Source organism: Megascapheus bottae, chromosome 11, assembly GCF_031878675.1.
Source record: "Megascapheus bottae isolate mThoBot1 chromosome 11, mThoBot2.hap1, whole genome shotgun sequence".
NCBI lineage: Eukaryota > Metazoa > Chordata > Mammalia > Rodentia > Geomyidae > Megascapheus > Megascapheus bottae.
Window position 1 is genome coordinate 50,587,496 of NC_143519.1, and position 16,234 is coordinate 50,603,729.

Here is a 16,234-nt window from a genome sequence, read left to right on the forward strand (position 1 = left end):
CTTGCCAGCCTAGGAGAGCCAGGCAACACAGCGCCTCCAGGGTGCCAGGACATCGGCTGCTGTCTCCGGACTCCACAGGCATGTTCTCATTCAAGAGCCAGTGCGCCCCCCAAGAGCAGGTGGTACTACAGCACGGCTTTGCTGGGGAGTGGCAGTTCTTATTGGGAGCCGATGTGTCTTCTGCCGCCCCTGACCGCTGCGAGCCCCGCTCGACTGGAGGAGTCTGCACTTGCTGGTCTGTGAATGACTCGATCCTCTGGCCCAGGAGGCCCTTCTGTGAGATCCACACCAGCCCAGTTACTTGGCATCGGGCCAACTCACAGATATCCTGTGGCTATCACCCTTTTGTGCCCTCCAGGGATGTCGCCAGCTTTGGTGCCTTCTTGGGAAGACCCTTGACCCTGGAAACCTTCAGGCCACGTCCTAGGCCCTCAGCCCCCCAGATCAGGGCCTACAGACCATTTCCTGAGCCTTCAGCTCCAAACCCTTTTGCCCTTCCAACTCTTGCCAAGGTCAACTCCAGTGGCTGGCCCCAGGAGGGCTGCCAGGCCCCAGCCAGTTCAGCCACCAGGCTTGCGGAGGAGGGCCTGTCTCTTGGGCCTTTCCTCTGCCCTTTCTCCCCCCATGCCCTCCTCCAGCCCAGAACTCCACTCCCTGCCTCCTTCCCCCTTCCAGGACCCTCATCCCCAGCCCCCTAGAAGCAACCTTCCCCGGCCCTGCAAGTACCGCAAGGCCAGCCGCTGCCTCCGCTTTGACAACTGATTGGACATGACCCACCTCTAGTGTCGATGTCTTTCTCCTCCCCCGACTCTTTCACTATGTAGAAGCTTTCACTGTGTCTCCCAAGCTGTTTTCATTAAGTGTAGGACGGAGGGAGGGAGGTCATTAGGCCAGGAAAGAGACCAGGTTTTACATTTGACAGTAGATATTGTTGCAGTTCCACCTTTGCTTTTCATTCCAAGCTTGTAATTATCCAAACACAATAAAATAAAAATGTATTGGTAAGTGCTGTGGCAACTAGACTGTCTGTTCTAGAGAGAGAGAGGGAGAGAGGGAGGGGGGATGGAGGGAGGGAGGGAGAGAATGTTTTTGGAATGTTCCACTTCCCCCCAGGAAGTCTCTCTGAGCAGATCTAAGATCAACCATTCCATGCTTCATTTAGATATAATAGAAGCAACCAGAACCCTGGAAAACTCCCCATCAGGATGCCTGAGTTGCTCTTGAGGTTAAACTGTACATAAAATATCTTCCAAAGAAATAGGTGGAAGAAACAGCTGTTTTCTGACCATAGGCCATTTTAAGGCACCAGTGTTGTTGGCAAAACTGTCTGAGCAGCAACTGACAACAAATTTATCAGTGAATGTACACTGTTTTCTGTGTGTTGTTCAGAGCAGCTTTTCGAGGAGAAATGACACTGAATAAGTCATTTACATGGCTCTACTGTAAATTATGCATTTTATAGGTTTGTATTTGTGTCATTAGAGAATAAAGATGATTGGGAGGGGTTGGGGGAAGAAAATGGGGACAAAAACATAAGAAGGGGTATCAATATATGAGAAGTAATGCACCTACTACCTGGTGAATGTAACTGTAACCCCTCTATTAATTACAATAAAAATATAAAAAGGAAAAGAAAACAAAAACATAAAAAAACCTTTTAACCTTTTACTGTTTCTCCACTCTGTATTAGGTCCAAGCAGGAAGATAGAGTTAAAATATAAATTGAAGGCTTTTTTTTGACATGCTGAGGATAAACCCAGGGTCTTGTACCTTCCAGCCCTCTTGTATTTTTTTTTTTTTGGCACAGCTCTTGCCTGGGCTGGCCTCAAACCCATCATCCTCCTGCCTCTGTCTCCCAGATAGCTGGGATTACAAGCATGACAAGTTTGAGTTTTCGATGTACAAGTTATTTCTTCATCTAGATATCTACTAGAGTCATAGGGAGGAGCTTTCACAAAACATCTCTTTCTGGGTTCTAATGGCTCATGTCTATAATCCTAGCTACCTAGGCGGCTGAGATCTTAGAATTTCAATTCAAAGCAGACAAATCCCAGAGACTGTTATCTTTTTTTGAATATATTTATTATCTTTCAGGAGCTATACAAAGGAATTGGCATTCAATAAAGCAGGTTATGGCTTGAAAAAAATGAATAAATCCTTGCTATGAGCATAAAGATGTGAATAGGATGTGAAAATACTATAGATATGATATAAAATAGTGATATAGTAATATGAGAAGAGTACAGTGATTAAATGAAAGGAAACTAAGAAATATATTGCCAATACAAATTTGTATCTAAAGGCTTATGGACATGGGAGATAAAAATGATGTAAAGACACATATGACTGTAACCATAGGAACGGTCAGGAGCATGGCTTACAAGATGCAACATCATAGAAGCCCAGACACCTGGCAGAATAGGTAGAGCAATAGCTAGAGTAGGCAACCAGCACATCTCTGGACACCACCGACCAAGGGCGCAACCAATCCAGACCAAGCAATGACCAAGGCGTAACCAATCCAAATCAAGCAGGAAGGAGTTTGGGATCGAGAGGGGCAAGCCAAGAACAAAGGACCCAGAATGGGGGACAGCACTTCTGCTGGCCTTACCTGAGACTGCGGTTGGAGGATCTTTGGCCATGCAAAAGCTGCTCCTTGCCCAGCGATGACCAAGACTTGGTGTACGGCCTCAGAGCTCACACTGCAGCAGGACTGGGAGCTGCATCTAACTTCTGACCGGCAGGCCCTGTTCAAGTTCAGGAGTAAGAGATGTGAGTCCAGTGGGTGTGCTGGATAGGCAGATTAGGATTAGGCAAGTTAGGACTAGAAGATAGGAACTAGAACATAGTATCAATTCTGCTCGGCTATGTTAAATCAATAAACTATGTTGCATCATATTACCTGCCTATTGGTGAATTATTTTGCCTAGCTCACAACAATCCTTCAAGTCAGAACAGCAAATTAAAATGTGAATTTTCTTTTTTAGGTAGAATCTTACTATAGCTTTGTTCCAAACACTTTGATAGATAGAGCACAAACATTGATATGGCAATTTTTTGCCAGACCTGGGTCTTGAACTCAGAGCCTGAGAACTGTCCTTGGGCTTTTTTTCTCAAGGCTAGTGCTCTGCCACTTGAGCCACAGCACCACTTCTGGCTTTTCTATGTATGTGGTACCAAGGATTCAAACCTGGGTCTTCATGCATACTAGGCAAGCACTCTACCACTAGGCCAAACTCTTGGCCCCAGATATGACAATCCTTTGGATGTGATTCAGCTGTTCCTTCTATTCAGAAATAAAGTCTAGATCTCTTTTCATTTGCTTTTTTAAATTTTTGATGTTTATTCTGGCACTTGAACTCGAAACCTGTGTGCTGTCTCTGAGCTGTTTTTCTTAAATGCAGTGTTCTACCACCAGAGCCACAGCCCTACTTGGGGAGTTTTGGTAGTTAATTGGAACTAAGAGTCTCACAGACTTGCCTACACAGACTAGCTTTGAGCTGCAATCTTCATATCTAAGCCCCCTAAGTATGTAGGCCTGATATCATGACTTATACTGGCCAGTTGAATGAGGTACAAATGAATTTAGGAGATCTGCAAACCTGTGCATGGAAATCTCACAAGTCTCCCCTCCCCACTTCTGTTGCCCTAAGAACCTTGGCTTAGACTTCTTGGCTTAGGAGGAGAAAGGCTGACTAACAGCCAGCATCAGCTTTCAGTGATTGAGTTCACTATGGGAGAGTCCATATGCAGCCAAACCAACAGTGGACTACATCTCTTAGTGACTCCAGGCAAAGCCAGGAGAAGAAGAATCATTCTGAGGAGCCCAGCCCCAATTGAAGACTTACAGACTTATTAGCAGGTGAATAGCATGTGTGCAAGACAAAATCGTGAGAGTCTTATTTCACAGAAATGGACATATATCTGTGAGCACGTGCCCTTTATAAACTGTGTGTAGTCAGAAGGGGTCAGAACTCAGCAGAGAAATTAGTCAGTAGAATAATATGAGAAGCTAATACAATCAAGGGTTATCTTGCCACTCTCTTGGTATAAATGGGGAAAGACATTTTCTTGCTGGTGCTGTGAAGAGCAAGGGTTAAACTTTTATACTTAAAAGGTAGAAGCAAGGGATATTTCAGTGGGTGGCAGTCCTTGCTTCCTATATTTGCATTCATTATGTGCAAATTGTTGCACATAGGAAAGTCTATGGAGTCAACTTCTCTTTCAGTGCAGAGTCACAGAGAATGAATCTAATTTGAATATAAAAAAGCACACCACAGAGGGGATTTCCCCTTTTCTTCCCCTTCTGCCAGCTACAGTAACTAATTGAGAATTCTGTGCCTTTTGCAGCTGGACAACATTACACTGAATGCACATCTGAGTAATAACAGATATTAGTTGTGGTCAGAGATGGCAATGATTTTTTTAATAGACAGAAAGCTTATCAAATCGAATGTAAAACTGGATAACCCAGTGAAGTCCAAGTGAGACTACAACCTCCTGTGATGGCTCTGCACACACAGAATATGTCTCCTCTGCACTCTCTTGACTGCCAGCTCAGTCGTGTTCTTTATCATTGAATGAACTATGACAAAATCCTAGTATTTCCCCAACTAGTTGTCTTCTTTGGCTGAGAAGAATCATCTTTGTACCATTCATATACAATAAGGGGAGGGGTAGGGCAATACAGTGAAATAAATACCCTGATTTATTTTTTCACATTTTCTAGCTCTAGAAAAGAATCCAAGCATTCTAGAAAATTATGCAAACTCATATCTTGGCTTTGAGCTGCCCAACACAGAGGACCTCAGTGATGGGAGGGGGGAATCAGATACAGGGAATAAAATTTTTATTAGGGGGTGACATTCTTCACGAAGAAATATACTCATTTACCTGACATGGCACGGCAATCCCTCTGAACATCACTTTTGCAATAAAAAATGCATTGATAAAATAGAAAATTTTTTCTTGGTTAGTATATATTATCACACAAAGAATTTTGCAAAGGCTGAGACCCAAAGCATCCCAGCTTTGAAATATCCCACAAATTCATTTAAAAATTATTTAGACCAACCATAAATACGTACAAATTCTGGCCAAAGGGTAAGGAGTGATGTGACTGCACAGATTTTCATAGAATTCAAAGCAATGAAATGTTATATGTAAGTGCTTCAGAAGAGTAAATATTGCCATAGAATATAATTCCCCCCCTCTTATGATATTCTTGGGACTTGAACTCAGGGCCTGGGCACTGTCAGCTTTTTTGCTCAAGGTTGATGCTCTACTGCTTGAGCCACATTTCTATTTCTGGCTTCTTTGTGACTAATTAGAGACAAGAGTCTCACAAACTTGCCTGGCTGGCTTTGAACTTTGATCCTTAGATTTGAGCATCATTATTACAAGTAAGAGTCCTCGGCTTGACTGTTTATTGGATTTAAAATAAAACTTTGAAAGAATAGTCTTTCAATGAAATATTGAATGATTAAAAATAATAGAAAAATACTTTAAACATTATATTTTATTTTATATTTAATAATCATATTTTAAAAGGATGTGTTTTGCCTAAAATAGAAAAGTAAAACTTTTAAACTGTCTCCTTAAGGAGATTTCTTGCCCATTACAAAAATTAATATAAACTATGTCTACATTTTGCTGATATTAAACTAGGTGCTTTTTAGGTGATATGCCTGATGGATTTGTTTATATATTAGAAAGATTTAATACCACCAGAAAGATTTGATATCTTTGAAAGGAAAAATGTATAATGACACAGAAATTCAAAATATTTATTTCTTCTTTGTTTTTTCAGTACTGGCTTGAGCTCAGGGCCTGAGCACTGTCCTTCAACTTTCTCAAGGCTAGAGCTCTACCACTTGAGCCACAGAACCACTTCTGGCTTTTTTTCTCTATGTATGTGGTACTGAGGAATTGAACTTGGGTCTTTCTGCATGCTAGGCAAGCATTCTATCACTAGGCCAAATTCTGGACTATTTCTTCTTTTTAAAATCAACATCTCATGAAACTAAAAATATTTTACCATAATATTAACTATTTCAGCTATTCTAGTAATTCTATGACTTAATTATGGAGAAAGAATTAGTCAATATTGAGTAACAAAAAGCATCCAGAGTGCATTTTTGTACTGTCTTAGATGAGAGTCTATTAGCTCATGTCAACAGAGCTCCTTCAGTAGCTCCCTCCCAGCTCTGCCATTTTTCTTCCACATGAATTATTCAGTCTGAATCATGTTCTTGGAATTCATAACTCAATCAATGATTCAAATATTTACCTAAACTACATATATTTTTGAAGTTAAACTTGTAATCGACATAGTTTTGTACATATTTACAATGTTCACGTTTATAGTTTGATGTATACAGTGTATAGTAACCAAATCAAGGTAATTCATATGTCCATTTCCCCAAACACTGTCATTTTTATATCAGGAAACTTTGGTTTCTCCTGGTATTTAGAAATATAATGCAAATTATTGAAGACTGTTATATAGAACATCATGTGTGTTTGTCCTAGATCACTGTTTTAGTACCCATCACCTCTTCTGGATTTATCCCCTCCTCAACCACACTTGATTCCTTGCTTGCACCTTTGTTTCCTTCTTTTCCTATGAAAGCAGTCCTTGGAGTGGCTCAGGGTCCAGTGTACCCTGGCTCAGTCTCTAATGTACGAGCCAGGAAACCAAGTCTTGAACATGTCATTTATTTCAAGTCACAGTCAGAGTTGGTCAGTGAGCCTCTTGTGCTTTACTATTGGAATGAAACATGGGCCTAATCTGATTAATTCTATCTATAATCCAGACAATCTAGATCATAGATAATAAAATTATAGTTACACTATTTTTTTTTCATTTGAGACTTTTGAATTAAGTTGGAAGTTTACTAGTGCATGAAAGGATCTTTTAATGTAGTGTAGTTGGCCGAGATGAAGTTCTCTTCAAGTTTTTTCAGAACTTAGCTTTGTGCTTTAGATTAGGGCCTTGTGCCTATAAGAGAGACATTCTATCACCTGAGTTATTCATTCAGGCCTTGATCCTTCAGTTAATTTTTGAATAGAGCGTTTTGTTTGTAGGGGTGCTATACTGACCATGCTCCTCCTATGTGTTTGCTCCATGTACCTAAGATGACAGAACTTACTAGTTGAGACAAAGTTTCTCTAAGATTTTGCTCAGACAGCTCACAAAGCCTGATCTTTCTCATCTGCTCCAAAGGAACCAGAATTATAGGCATGAGCCACCAGTGCCCTTAATCTCCCCCCACTTACTTCCCATCTTGCTATTTCACTAGAGAAACAGAACAAAATCTTTATCATATTTGCAAATACTTTTTCACTTCTCTGGCTGCATGAAAAGATGAATACCTATATTTCTTAGTCCCTTGACCCCTGACATGCCACAACTCACTGTGTGAGTCATTTCTCTTTCTGAAAGGGATGGTGTAGCTTATTCTTTGCCTTCTGTAAGGAGTGCTGAGAACTAGATACAAAGAAAAGAAAATAGCTGCATGATTATTTTACAATAAGTGCTTGAAAAATACATGTCAGTCAGGTGCCAGTGGTTCACATCTTTAATCCCAGTTTTATAAGAGGCTGAGATCTGAGAATCGAGGGCAGGAAAGTCTGTGAGACTCTTGTCACTAATAAATCAACAAGAAGCTAGAAGTGGAGGTGTGTAGCTCAAGTAGTGGAGTGCCAGCCTTGAGTAAAAAAAAAAAACCATAGGGACAGCACCCAGATCTTGAGTTTAAGCCCCATGACTGATACCAAACAAACAATAGCAACAAAAAACAAAACAGAATAAAAAAAAGTTAATCAGAGGAATCTTCCTTTTAATTGACTTTAATGATGCAATTAGACCTAATCCCTAACATCTTTCTAAATTCAGAGTGTAATTATTAGTGCAACTTCAACTCTAATTTAAATGCTATTCTCTAGTAAATGAACATAAACAACAATAATTAAGTTTTCTTACTTGCAGGAACTGAAATTCTAGCTAAGTATTATTCTGTTGAAAATTTAAAAAGTATGCTGTCCTCTCAGGAGAACAATAGAGTGAATGGAGAGGATTGAAGGGACTTTCTCCTGCGTCTAATGCATCAGTCCAAAAAAAACCCCACACCAAAACAAAGACAACCAATGCAATACTCAAAATGAATAATGACAACATCCATAATAAATGGTGGCAGCTTTATACACTATCCCTATATTCCTAAATTGAGACATTCTTCATCTCCTTCCTACCATCACCTTTCAGCCCAAATCTCTCCAGTCATAATCACATCCTTATTTTGGTTCTCCTCCTATATCAAGTACTTGACACACGTTATTTAATCTACTCAGGTGTATTTTTTTTTACAATGTTGGGAGAATACCCTGTTTTCTCTTCAGATCCTATAAATCTTTCACCTTTTACAATGTTGGGGGAATAAAGGCTTCCCCTCTTTCACACTTGAGTCCCCAGCATTGCAAAAATTAGGCATTTTAGTAGTGATTCAATGAATGAATCCACAAATGTGCCTTATTGATTGGTTTTTATATGATGGCGGTACAGTAACAGTCAGAAAAAGATTTGAGGACTGATCTCCAGAACCATAACCATCCCAAGAAGGAAGTCTGAAGGGCAAGGCTCCTATTGAGAAGTTTATGTGAAGTGGAAATTTTATCACATAGAAGAACTGTGCCCTCTACCTCATTTTTCAGTTATCTTTTTCCCATGGTGATTATCATTCTGTGTTCTGATGGTGCCCTTTCATTTTGTGTTGTTCACACACAGGCTAGGCATACAACAACATGGAGACAAGAGTCATTTATAAACAAAGGACATATCAAGGTTTTTCTCTATTGCAGATCTCTGCTAGTAGAGCCCAAGGTTTCTACTGGTTATGACAAATGAGGGAAACCATTGAGCCCAAGTTCCTTTGAGTCTGGCTTACTTCACTTAATATGATTTTTTCTAAGTCTTTCCATTTCCTAACAAATGGGGCAATGTCATTCTTTCTGACAGCAGCATAGAATTCCATTGTGTACAAATACCACAACTTGTTGATCCACTCATCAACTGAGGGACATCTAGGTTGGTTCCATATTTTTGCTATGGTGAATAATGCTGCAATGAACATTGTTGTGCTAGTGGATTTAGCATGCCCTTGTTTCTGGATGGTTGGGTAAATGCCAAGTAGTGGAATTGCTGGGTCATAGGGGAGCTCTATGTTTAGCCTTTTGAGGCACTGCCATACTGCCATAGTGGTTGAACAATGTACTATGTTATCTCTCATCTCTTTTGCTATCCCTTGGTTATCTCATATTGTTACAGTATCTCACTTTGTTATCTGATATATTGGATTTATTTGTATTTGGTTATTTGAAATTGGATAGGGAAGGGGAGAAAACCAAGATGGGGGGGTGGAGGGGAGGGTAATGGGGACCAAGACATGTGAAAGGGTATCAATATATGTGAATTAATGCACCTTCTATCTGGCAAATATCATGTAACCCTTTTATTAATTACAATAAAAATATTAAAAAGATAAACAAAGGACGTTATTTCTAATTCACAGTTATGAAATTAGAAATCTAAGATCAAGGCTTTAGAAATTGGCTGATGCTTCTTCAACCATGGCAGAAAGAAAGAACAACATGTCTATGTAGGAGAGACAAAGCTTTATAATAACTAATTCTTGGGGGTAACTTATCCAGTCTGAGAAGAGCAGGAACACTCTGATTTCCATGAAATGGCATGAGGTGGGGAAGAGTGGGGGAAGAACATTGTTTTTAAAGGACAAAGGACTTACCACATCTAAATCCCATTACATTGGGAATCAAGCCTCACATAAGTTTTGGTATGGAGTAACCATAGTCCAACTATAGCACTCCTAATTTTATTTATTTATTAATTGCCAGTCTCCTGTCAACTCTCTCAGAATCCAAACCCTGATTTCTTATAATGTTTGACCCCAGTGCTTGAAGCTGACCTTGACAACAGCAGTTCTAGCTGCTCAGGAGGCTGAACTCTATAAACCTTATAGTTGGAGACCAGCATTGGCAGAAAAGTCAGTCCAGCAGAAACTCTAATTAACCAGCAAATAAGTGAAGGGGTGGCTCAAGGGTAGAGCACTAGCATTGAGCAAAAAATGCCAAGCAAAAATACAAGACCCTAAGTTCAAGCCCTAATATGAAAGTGTTCAGGCCACACACACACACACACACACACACACACACACACAAACACACACACACACACACACACACACACACACACAAACACACACACACACAAACACACACACACACACAAACACACACACACACACAAACACACACACACACACACAAACACACACACTGTCTTTTAACAGATTTTAGTTAATTTCAGGTATTTTTATTCTGGGATAATCAAGTAAAATTTAGTCTCTTTTCTCCTCCTAATTGCACTAGATCTGATAAAGTTCCAGCTTTAACTTACAGCTTAGGAACCATGTTCTATAATAAAAATAAAATATTGAAATCTTGATTACTCATAGACTTAGATTTAAGTCTTAAATTGAAGTCTTAATAAAATCATGTGCTTTTTTTGGTTTTGGTTTTGTTTTTAAATAAATCTCCAGTTGATTCCACAGCTGGCAAGGCTGGTTTTGAATGAAGTGTTTGAAAGGCTTGGAAGGTCTTTCACAGGAAGAAAAGTGGAGGATGAGTGGCCAGGGTGCTGAGAAACCCAAACTGTGTTCAGAAGCTTACCCTAACCTGGCTCTAGTCAGGTAAAACCATAGATTTTATTTCAGCTATATAATCTTAGACCGTTTTTTCCAAATGTGAATTACTATTTCTGATATTAATGACAACCAGCAATATATTTTTTAAAAGACTTTGTGATAGTTTTCAGTTGCTAAGTGTTTACCGCTGGCTTAAACAGTTGAAAGTGCTGTAAAACATGCAAGAGACAGCCAGAGTAAGGACAAAAAAAGAAAAAGGGGGGGTGGAATAAGAAAGAAAAGTAAATTTTTCTATGGCCATGAAATTAGTGGCTATCCATTTTCTTATTTTTCTTTTCTCCAGGACTGGGACTTGAACTCAGGGCCGGCCTAGGCAGTGTCTCTTATTGTTTTTGTTTTGTTTTTATTTTTTTCCCCAGCACCACTTCCAGCTTTTTCTATGTATTTGGTACTGAGGAACTGAATCCAGGTCTTTATGCATGCTAGGCAAGCACTCTACCACTAGGCCAAACTCCAGGCCCATTTTATACCTTTTAACTTGAGATTAGTTTTCTACCATTTGAGCCATAGCACCACTTGTCACTCCATGGGGGTTAAATATAGAGAAGAATCCCATGAACTTTCTTGCCAGGGATGGCTTTGAACCCTGATCTTCATATCATAGCCTCTTAAGTAGCGAGGAATACAGGTGTGACCCACTAGTACCCAGAAATTCTTTCACTTTTTAGTATGAAATAATACCATCTAAGTTATTTCTTCTGACCAGCAATCTAAATGAAGGCAATATTTTATTTCACCAGCTATCCTCTCCTGTCAGTTCCTTTGTACTGGTTAATTTTGATGAAAAGGCAATGTCTAATAGGATTATTTCAAACAATGGAGTAATTCCTACCCTGAATATTTTTTTTCTCTTTCAGGGGAAAGTGCTTCTTTATTTTGGTGTTCCTATTTTTCTTCCTATAATGAGGTTAGCTAATGTGTAACCAACTGAAAGCTTTCTAGCTTGCGTAGGCAGCCATTGAGAAAGAACTGAGCTGAAATGAGAGAAAAGGGAACTATTAAGCTAAAAATAAAATTAATCCCCAGCTCTGACTCTCTCTTCAGGTCTCCTGGGTGTCATAATTCTGGTTAATGAGAGTCCCAAGAGGGGAGAGATGCTATAAATCAACACCACTTGGCTGGTTCAGCACAAGCTGTGTATTACATGTATCTGTGGACCTTCAACTGGACATGGAGAGCTGGAATCAACCAAGGACCAAATAAGCTCTCATAAAACCCTGAAGGGAAGGAGGCTATGTCGTAAGATCCACTGGTTATTTTTACTGCAGGGGTGAGATAAACTTTCCGGAAACAGCATACCATGTGTTCTATTCTCTAAGTGAAGAGACTGGTTATCAGATCACTCCACCCATGTTAGGAGAGATGACCCATCCTCTCAGAAGTTACTTTGTGCTACTCTTTTAATGTTACTTAGTTACGCTAATCAGAACTTACAAAATAGAATCGTAGCAACATTGCTGGCTGTTAGTGGCTTTGTATACCAGGAGGCTGATATCAAAGGGGTTAAAGTTTGAGGCAAGTCTAGCAAACATTTTATGAAATCCCCATCTCAACAACAATTACAAAAAGCTGAAGGTGGTACAAAGCACCTGTTACCCTAACTACAGTGGGAAGCATAAACAGGAGGATCAAGGGCTATGTCTGTCTAGACAAGAGGTGAAACCCTATCTAAAATGTAACCAGAGTAAAATATCTATAAGCATGCCTTCTCAGCGAGTAAACAGCCCTGAATTCAAACCCCCAGTAAAACTGTACAGGTTGGAAGTGACCTAAGGCTAGTAAAAGTTAGAAAAGAGATAACTTGGTAATATTAATACAGTATTGTCATTAAAAGAGACAATAGCCAGACTAAGTTTGAATGAGACATCCATCCCTTCCTCTCTCTTTACTTAGCTGTCTTCATGCAAAATAAGGAGAGTGAAAATATACCTCTATTCTTTTGTTGTGAAGATGTAATTGGGTAATATGTTTTAATAATGTCTGCTCTCATTGTTCAGAATTTCACAACTGTTGCATGATAGTAATCACAAGGTTTTAGAGTGCTTACGAACCACAATAGAATCTGTGTCTACTTAAAACACAGAAGTAATTTATATGGAAAAAAATAGGTTGCAAATGCACAATGTGTAGAGATTATTTTGGGATGATTTTCACTCACTGGAAGTAAATTTCCTTTCACTGCATTTGTTCCAGAGTTTGGGAGCTACAGGTTTATTTATCTATTCATTCACTAAACACCTACCAAACAATTACATATGAGACATTGCTCCAGTTTCTGTGGAAAAAAAATGCCAGTGAATAAAAGTTGCACGTGCTTGCTGTCCTTCTGGAAATACCAGATAGCTCTTCAGATCATTCTGCTCTTATTTCAAGAAAACGAGCCTTGGGGAGGCCTCCTTTGATTGCCTGAAGCCACGTGGCTCATCACATAATACTTTTCCTTATCACATCATAATTGAAATATTTTCTTCCAGGCAGTTCTAAAATGTGTGAATGCTGCATTTGCCTGTCAAGTGAATGAACACGACAATAGTGTGGTTTCATAAACCACCAGATGTTTTCATTTCGTGTATGTCCTAGCATTGGGGTGGGGTCTTCTAACTTTTCTTCCTCTCTGGTTTCATCCCCCACTCCTGGCCATTCTTGCTGCCTCCATCTAACAAGTTTCTGAAAGCTAAAGTGACAAGTGAAGATAACTGTTAACAAAGAAAAGGTGACTTCCATAATACAATGTTCAGAGAAACAAGTTTGTATTCATTCCAACATCATGTTCCATGTTAGTATGCTCTTCCGTAGTTGGACTAAGATGCCGCTGTGGTTTTTTCTCTCTAAATTGCACCTTGAGATATTCAAAAGGATACATTTATTGCCAGGCACTGATGGCTCATTCCTGGAATCCTCGATACTCAGAAGGCTGACAAAGGAGGACTTTGATTCAAAGTTTATGAAACTTATTTCCCATTACCTAGCAAAGAGCCAGATATAGAGGTGTGATTCAAGAGGTAGAGTGCTAGCCTGGAATGAAAAATGCCCTGCAAGAGTACAGAGTTCTGAGTTCCAGCCCCGGTAATGATACATACACACACACACACACACACACACACACACACACACACACACACACACATACACACACACACACACTCAAACACACACACAATTTGTGTATATATATACATATAAACATATATACACATATATACTATATTTGTGCATATATGTATTTGTATATTTATCTATCTAGATAGATTTACTTACCCTCTCAGCACTCAGGTACTCAAAAATTAAATTGATTTTGATTTTTCTATACACATTGATTTATTTAAGAAGTGAACAGGTAGGCAGTTAAGCATGTGTATGTGCACGTATCCATTTAGCTTCCAGGTATTGTCCCTTTCTTCTTTCTTTCTTTCTTTCTTTCTTTTTCTTTTGCAGTCCTGGGGCTTGAACTCAGGGTGTAGTTATTGTCCCTGGGCTTTTTTTTTTTGCTCAAAGGTAGTGCCACAGATCCACTTCTGGATTTTTCTGAGTAGTTTATTGGAGATATGAATCTCAGGGGCTTTCCTGCCTGCCTAGTGTTGGCTTTAAATCATTATCTTCAGTTCTCAGCTTCCTGAGGAGCTAGGATTACAGGCATGAGCCACTGGCACCCCTTTCACATAAGCTGATTAATTATTATCATGAAACTTAGGGCATAAATATCTAGGAAATATAAAATACTAAAGCCAAGTAGCTATTCATTGAAGTCACAAACTGAAATACTTACAGATGAAAAGAGGAGGTCTTGGATTCACTTTGCAGGAACTGTAGTGCTGTGTGTGGTGGGAAGGTAGGGGTGAGTTGAGTCTGAGTTGAAAATTCTTTAAGCTGGCTATTATACAGAGATTCCTACTTTCATAAAAGTCCAGAGAAAGAAAAGCATTTCTAGCTGTTCAATTAGTAACAGAATTTCCCAGGAAGAAGATTGGGTCCCCATATATCTACCAGACTATCACCGTGTCCAGGTGAAAGGTTCAAGAATGACACTTCATCTTCCTTGTGAATATTTTACTTTACTAAGCTGGCTGGCTTTTACTTTCCTCATGATAGTTTACTAGTGTTTGTGATTCTTGAAGATCGTCTGCTACTTTATATCTGGGCTTGCCTAGCCTAGGGTAAGAGAATTGGAAGAGAAGATAGCTAACAATAGCCACTAAAGTCCTCATGGACCACTCACTGTGCTAAGTAGCTTATCACATACACTGGTTTATTCTTGCTATGTCAGGAACAGGTGATAGTTACTCTTATGTCTATTTTTACTTATGGGGAAATAGACTGAGAAAGATGGCATGTATTTCCCAAAACTTGCAAGTGGCACGGATAAGTCGAAGGTTTTAGACAACAATCATGCATTGCCTTCTGTCTAAGCCATACTAGACCACAGCAATGGAACTCAGAATCTGCAGAGAATCACTTTTCAAAGAGGATTCCTGACTAAATCTTCAGCCAACGGGCCACAAATCCAGGTAAGGGAAAAGCAATAGTGACAGAACAAAGAAATGAACACTGTAGAAACAATCAAAAGAGAAATGCAGAAATTTCCCGAATGGATAAACAGTTCAAGCAGTCAGGACAGGCCCAGAAGGTTAGTTCCCATATCTTGCTGAGATTATTTTTTAAATTAATTTTACTGTCAGAGGAGTTACAGTTACATACTTAGTGAGTTTTTAAACTAAGTCAGAATGTATTCAAATTTTGGGGGGGTCTCCGGTCCTTGGTCTTTTTGAGGCAGAACTCACTAGCTTTGGGAAGGCAGTTGTGCCTTCTGGGTTTCCATGGCTTGTTGACTTCATCTGGAATCAACTTCTTGGGTAGCATGATCTCTGCCATAATATGTGGAGTATGTATAGCCTATCATCTCTTCCACATTAGTGTTCAAATGCCTCAACAATTGTCAGCTAAAAGAAATAAGGGAGCAGGAAGTCCTGAAGTCACCCTCTACAATGGCTAACATATTTAGGTTGCAGGCTCCTGAGGTTAGCTGAAGAATGTCATGCGTACTCTGAAGACCAGAGAGACACATGGGAGATGGGGCAGTGACAAAGGCTACAGCTAGCATTGGATGTGGCATTGGGCACATCCTAGCCTACATTCCTACCAACAGGGTTACAGACTCAAGGATCCTATTGGACTTCAATAGGGCATTTTTGTGATTACTTAATGGTGTCTTTGGAGAAGGGTTAAGATATAGGAGCTTAAGCAGGGCCCAAGTCTTTCAGGGCTGTAATCCTAGCTTTTCAGGAGGCCAAGGTTTGAGGAGCTCAGTTCAAAGCCAGCCAGAAAAGTCAATGAGACTCTTTATTAATCAGCAAAACTCCAGAAGTAGAGATGTGACTCAAGTGCTAGAGTGTCAGCCATGAGTGAAGAAGCCAAGCAGGGGGTCAAGGTCCTAAGTTCAAATGTCAGTACAAGCA